A 6,228-nucleotide genomic window follows, 5' to 3' on the forward strand; every position below is an offset into this window, starting at 1 on the left:
AAAAATCAAACCTTTATGTTTCGTAGTTTTGTTACAACCAGCTAAGGGTCTCATGATGCTCATCAGAACTAGTAATCTTCACTGGTATAGCAAAACGTATTAAATCATTCAACTATAGGCATTGGGAATATAACGGTGAAAAAGACAAAAGTCCCTTTCCTCATATAACTTACATTCTAGAGTGTAAACAAACAAGCAAGAATAAATCTAATAAAAATTCTACACCTTTACTTTGTTTCCCCCCACCTTTTTTTTGTTTTGTTTTTTTGAGACAGTCTTGCTCTGTTCACCCAGGCTGGAGTGCAGTGGGGCATTCTCTCAGCTCACTGCAACCTCCGCTTCCTGGGTTCAAGCAATTCTCCTGCTTCAGCCTCCCCGAGTAGCTGGGACTACGGGTGCCTGCCACCCCATCCGGCTAAGTTTTGTATTTTTAGTTAAGACAGGGTCTCTCCACGTTGGCCAGTCTGGTCTCAAACTCCTGACCTCAGGTGATCCGTCTGCCTCGGCCTCCCAGTGCTGGGATTATAGGCGTGAGCCACCACACCCAGCCCTCCCCCCACTTTTTAACTTATTGTTTATATCTTACTGTACTGTCTATGTCTTGGAAAGTTGTAGTTACTATTTTTGATAGGTTCATCATTTAGTCTTCCTACTTAGAATAAGAGTGGTTTATACACCACAATTACAGTGTTACAGTATTCTGTTTTTCTGTGTACTAACCTTCAGGTGGTTACTTACTGCTCATGAACATCCTTTTCTTTCTGACTGAAGTACTCCCTTTAGCATTTCTTGTAGGACAGATCTGGTGTTGATGAAATCCCTCAGCTTTTGTTTGTCTTGGAAATTATTTTCCTTTCATGTCTGAGGGATATTTTCACTGGATTTACTATTCTAGAGCAAAAGGCTTTTTCCCTTCAGTAGTTCAGAAGGTGGTATGTCATGTCACTCTTGGTCACAGGCCACAATCAAGGTATCAGCCAGGTTGTGTACTCATCTGCAGATCCAACTGGGAGAGAATCTGCTCCACAAACTCACTGAGGTTGTTAGCAAAATTCATTTTCTCATAGCTGTAAAACTGAGGGCTTCAGTTTTTTTGCTGGCTGTTGACTGAAGTGTGCCTTCAGTTACTAATGGCCCTAGAACCCCTAGTTCTTTGCCTAATGGGCTTCTTCAACATGCTCACTTGCTTCGTGAAGGTAGCAAGACTGAGTCTCATATAATGTAACATGATCACGGGGTGACATCCATCACCTTGTCATATGATGTAACACAATCATGGGAGAGATTGCCCATCACTTTTGCCATATTTTATTGGTTAGAAGCCAGTCAGGTCCTACCCACAGTCAGGATAGGGCATCACACAAAGGCATGACTACCAGAATATAGAGATCATTAAGTTGCCACATACTTTTATTTTATTGAACCTAATTGTTAGTCTCAAGATGTTTTCAAAATAACATAGGGATAGGGGGAACTGGGGAGGTACAGTTGGAAGGATAATATGTTTAACAGCAAAGGTTTGTGTGAAACCCCACCCACCTTATTTAGTTTCAGACTGAGATCCTTGCAAATGGACAACTAAATAGGTCAAAGTACCTATCACATTAGTCAATAAGAAATGTAACAATGGCCAGGCGTGGTTGCTCAGACCAGTAATCCCAGCACTTTAGGAGGCCAAGGTGGGCGGATCACTTGAGGTCAGAAGTTTGAGACCAGCCTGGCCAACATAGTGAAACCCCATCTCTACTAAAAATACAAAAATCAGCCAGGTATAGTGGCGTGCGCCTGTAGTCCCAGCCACTGGGGAGGCTGAGACACAAGAATTGCTTGAACCCGGGAGATGGAGGTTGCAGTGAGCCAAGATCACGCCACTGCATCCAGCCTGAGCAACAGAGCAAGACTCTGTCTTTAAAAACAAAAAGCAAAAAACAAAAAAAAAGAGAAATGTAACAGTATAAAGAGAGAGATGTAATAGTGTAAAGCTGTCAACCACAATCTAGATATTAGTCGCTTACGAATTTGTATGTTCAGGTCAGTTCTCTGACCTTCATTTCCACTTGTTGTCTCTAGTATCTCAGACATCTCACACGTATGTTAAAAATCAAATTCATGTTCCTCTCCTCCCCATATCTGGTCCTCTCTTATGCATATCTCAGTAATTTGGCACCATCTTTTATCCAATTGCACAAACAGGACAGCTCAGACTCATCTTTAATAACTACCTCAGTTTTGGTCTGAATGCCTAAAAGGTTCTCATATTTGTCCATCTTCCGTCTGCCCGGTATTCTCTCCTGGCTCTTAAGCACTTGCTCTAACTGAAAGGGCCACTTGGCAAGAAACTGGGGCAGCCTCCCACCAACAGTCAGCAAGGAACTGAGGCCCTCAGTCCAGCCGCTCAGAAAGAACTTCAACCTGCCCAACAACCACTAACTGCTCCAGCTGAACATGAGCTGACTGTAGCCCTCGCTGACACCTTGATTGTAGTTTTATGAGAGACCCTGAAGCAGAGGGCCTAGCAAAGCCATGCCAGATTTCTGACCCACAGACATTGGGAGATGGTAAGTGTGTGTTGTTTTAAGCCACTTAGTTTGGGGATAATTTATTCTGCAGCAATGAATAACAAATATATAGGAGGTGGTAGTACATAGTACCTAGTTATCTTCTTTTTTTAATTGTTTTTATTTATTTATTTTTTTTAGAGACAGGGGTCTCATATGTTGCCCAGGCTGGTCTCAAACTCCTGGGCTCAAGCAATCCACCTGCCTCAGCCTCCCAAAGTGTTGGAAGGCAGTGAGCCACTGCACCCTGCCCCCTTTCTTTTTAATGTCTCTTTCACAATTTTGGTAATTTTTACCACTACGAATTTCTACCTTATGTGTTGAGATGAAATCTGCTTTCCTGTGGCTCTATTTGTTGATTGTAGTTTGCTTCGTTATGATCCTGTGGTCTTAAGCAGCAAGCAAGTACCCCCTGTGCCTGCTCTCTAGGCAATCTTTCCTGCTTTTTCAAGTGTTCCTTGGTGGTTCCTTGAATAAACTGTGTACGTTGTACCCAGATTGAGCAGAAAAGACAATCACCTCCATGTTCTGAATACTTTCCTTGTCTGAAAGCCACTTACTCCATGTGAAGCAAGGCTGGTAAGGTGCTCAGTAAATGTTGGCTGTTAAAATCATGTTTTCAGGCCGGGTGCATTGGCTCATGCATGTAATCCCAGCATTTTGGGAGGCCGAGGCGAGTGGATCACCTGAGGTCAGGAGTTTGAGACCAGCCTGGCCAACATGGAAACCCCGTCTCTACTAAAAATTTAAAAATTAGCTGGGTGTGGTGGCGTGCACCTGTAATCCCAGCTACTCAGGAGGCTGAGGCAGGAGAATCGCTTGAACTCAGGAAGTGGAGGTTGCAGTGAGCCACGATGGCGCCATTGCACTCCAGCCTGGGCAACAAGAGCAAAACTCCATCTCAAAAAAAAAAAAAAAAAAAAAAAAAAAATTCAGTTTTCAATGTAGTCCAACATTTTAGTAGCTTTTTAGGAGACACTGTAGCATTGCAGACTTGTTGCCTGCTTATTTTCCACAAGTGCTGTTGTTAAGCAGTTTTGTATGTGAGCAGCTGTTCTTTTCGACTCCCAAGGACGCTCTGCTTTAAATTTCAACTTGTAAAGTTCCCTACATTGCTGCAGCCTTTCAGGCTCTTTTTTATATTCTGATTTTTATCATAAACACTTCATATTCTCCATCTCTAAAGAAAAAACTGGTGGAGGAATTGTTTTATCCTGTGGACCTCACCATGTTATTGCCACAGTTCAATATGCTCATGCAGTGGAAAACTCATAAAATTTCAGGTTTCTTTTTAATTTAAGATCAGTTATAACACATTATATAATTGAGATTGCTTATGGATTAGAAGTGCTATTAGATATCTAATAAAGACACAGAATAAACATATAATAAAGATAATAGGATTCTGAACCTCATTTAATATATCTAAATAACTTTAAAATTTTCTAATCTTATATAGTTGGTATTTTTCTGTTAATAAATACAAAGCATCTAGTGTTGAAAAAGTACCCAAAGTACTTTTGCAAAGTATGTTGCAAAAGTAAGACATTAATTTGTCTTAAATCATAATCTCTCAAAACTTTCATACTAAGACAAGTAAATGAATACATTATGACAAAAATTATGTAGATATTAAATTCAAAGCAGTATCTTCCTTGTTCAAGTTTCGATATGAGCATATCCTTATTCTGTTTGGTCATTTTTGAAGGGTGTTAACAATATGCTGCCATTTCAGTGACAAATTTCTCATATCAAAGCACTCTTTCTCCCAATTTAATAATCTTGAGTCATAGTAACAATCACTATTCAAAGGAAAAAAGTTTTGAGTTAAAAGATTTTAATATTTAAGGTAACTTGGGTTATAAGTAACAGAAAACCTAATTCAGAATAAGTGAGACTACAATATTTGGAAATGAGCATAGAAAACTCCCGCGAGATATCTTGCTGTCATAGAGAGTTGAGAAATGAGCCAATAATTGGAGTAGGATGTGGGGTCAAGAGGGAGACATATTTTAAAATAGGAAATACTAAAGGAAATACACTGATGGAAATGGTTGGCTAGAAAAGAGGAGGTGTTTACAGTGCTAGAGTCATCCTTGGGGATAAGGTCTAAAGCACAGTGGCAAGGGAAACCTTGGATTGGTTTATAAACAATATATCCGTAGTAACAGGAGAGAAGGTGGAGAATATGGATTAAAAAGGAAATTGATGGGTCTGTGGTGGTGGGAATGTGTCAAAATTTTATCTCATTGCCTCCATTTTCTAATTTAAACAGGAAGCAAGATACCCATTGAAAGTAATAACTGGGGAAGAAATTTGATGAAAGTGGAGAAATTATAAAGATAGATGTCTTAGAGTGGAGTGTGGGAAACTGAATGGGCCAGGAAAATGTAGTTCCAAGCATCAACTTCAGACACAAAAATGTCCAGAGGAGTGAGACTTTATCGTCTGTGTCTCTTTTTGAGGGCCTGGAAATCTTTTCTTGAAGCTTCCAGCCGACTGCCTATCAGTAAGGTTTAACATCTCTGAACACGTTTAGGTCTACCTGGGAAGGTGACCTTGGGTCTGCCTTCTCACAGTTCCCTTGGCAACTACCAAGTTAAGCTAGTTGAGGAATGCTTTGTGCTAGGAACTGACTACCTGCCTTGTTTGCTGTGAAATCCCCTATCTGTGGATCTGCACATTAACTGGGAGAGCTATGAGTTGGCACCCAGACAGACAACTGATGAGAGACCTACCAAGTGAAGCCAGGCACTTCAGTCTTCCTCAGGAGCTATACACACCCCAGAAAGGTGATGCAGGCCAAGAAAATGTATACATAGTAGCCTCTGAGCCTCCAGATGACATGAAGATACTATGCACTCTGTATTCCTGTATTGTATCACTCTATAAAGTTAAAAAATGAAGTATTAGAATGAAGTCTGTTATATGAGTTTTACTGGCAACCAAAACCTGTGACTGGTGCTGATAGGGACAGAATTGTATTTGAAGCAGGATTGGCATTCAAATCCTCAATTTGTATCTTCCTGTTTTATGGTCATAATTGGCTCACAGACCCATTTACTGGCAAACCTATTACTGTCAAAGGAAATGAACCCACCATGATTGCCTTGACTAATTGAAGTTAGTCGCTCACGCTCCTGGCGTGTAGTAGGTGAGTGGGCAGCACCTCTTAAAGCACACTTACTTCTTGGGGTGGGTGACAGGTACATAAACAAAACAAGGGTTATGTTAGGAAGAAGGAAACCCAAACCCTTGCTCCTACACTTTTAAATTTCTGAGCGAATTACAAAAACTCTAAGAATCTTAGTTTCTCCCCGGAGCTATTTATACCTACCTAATAGGGTTATTGTGAAGATTAAAATTACTAAATTTCTTTTTTTTTTTTTTTGAGACAGAAGCTCTGTCACCCAGGCTGGAGTGCAGTGGCGCCATCTTGGCTCACTGCAAGCTCCGCCTCCCAGGTTTGCGCCATTCTCCTGACTCAGCCTCCCAAGTAGTTGGGACTACAGGCGTCGGCCACCACGCCCGGCTAATTTTTTGTATTTTTAGTAGAGATAGGGTTTCACCATGTTAACCAGGATGGTCTCGATCTCCTGACCTCGTGATCTGCCCGCCTCGGCCTCCCAAAGTGCTGGGATTACAGGCGTGAGCCACCACGTGTGGCCTG

At 41.2% G+C, this 6,228-nt stretch overlaps 1 long non-coding RNA gene across 2 annotated transcripts in view; it reads right to left on the minus strand.

The window, feature by feature from the left end:
• The window catches only part of LOC129059007 (uncharacterized), a 35,446-nt gene that overhangs the window by 28,364 nt on the left and 854 nt on the right, over positions 1–6,228 (minus strand). For both annotated transcript variants that reach the window (XR_008524564.1, XR_010139727.1), the window contains exon 2: positions 5,297–5,444. This is a non-coding gene — a long non-coding RNA (uncharacterized LOC129059007). The remainder of the gene's footprint in view (positions 1–5,296; positions 5,445–6,228) is intronic.

Source organism: Pongo abelii, chromosome 3 (assembly GCF_028885655.2).
Source record: "Pongo abelii isolate AG06213 chromosome 3, NHGRI_mPonAbe1-v2.0_pri, whole genome shotgun sequence".
NCBI classification, from domain to species: domain Eukaryota; kingdom Metazoa; phylum Chordata; class Mammalia; order Primates; family Hominidae; genus Pongo; species Pongo abelii.